Source organism: Acanthochromis polyacanthus, chromosome 7, assembly GCF_021347895.1.
Source record: "Acanthochromis polyacanthus isolate Apoly-LR-REF ecotype Palm Island chromosome 7, KAUST_Apoly_ChrSc, whole genome shotgun sequence".
Taxonomy (NCBI): Eukaryota; Metazoa; Chordata; class Actinopteri; family Pomacentridae; genus Acanthochromis; species Acanthochromis polyacanthus.
In genome coordinates, this window is record NC_067119.1 from 444,762 (window position 1) to 445,322 (window position 561).

Genomic DNA, 561 nt, shown 5'->3' on the forward strand with positions numbered 1-561 from the left:
TGCAGGTGGGCCTCCTGGTGCAGGAGGGCCTCCTGGTGCAGGAGGGCCTCCTGGTGCAGGTGGGCCTCCTGGTGCAGGTGGGCCTCCTGGTGCAGGTGGGCCTCCTGGTGCAGGTGGAGAACAGCTCCACCAATAGTTTCTTTCCTGTTTGAACATTTTAAACGTTGGATAAATTCAGCTTCAAACTTCTGGTTTTGTTCACATATTAGAGCCGAAGCTTTCTCCAGAATACAGTTTGGGTTCATGTCTGCAGGAATAAACTGGAGAGGGGCATTTAAAAAAATATAAATCAATCAATAGAATCTCAGTGAAAGTCCTGATAATGTCTGAACATGTCGGAGACTCTGAGGTTCTGCAGAGGAACATGAAAACTGAGAAATAATAAACATAAATACATAATAAAATGTCCAAAGGATTGAAATGAGTCAAATATGAGAAGATGTGATCAGGTTGGAATAACAGACAAGTATTTCTGTTGGAGAACATCAAGAGTTAAAGTGAAGTCTGTCGACTCGGATCAGGATGATGAGAATCAGAGAAGAATTCAGCCGAAGGTAATCA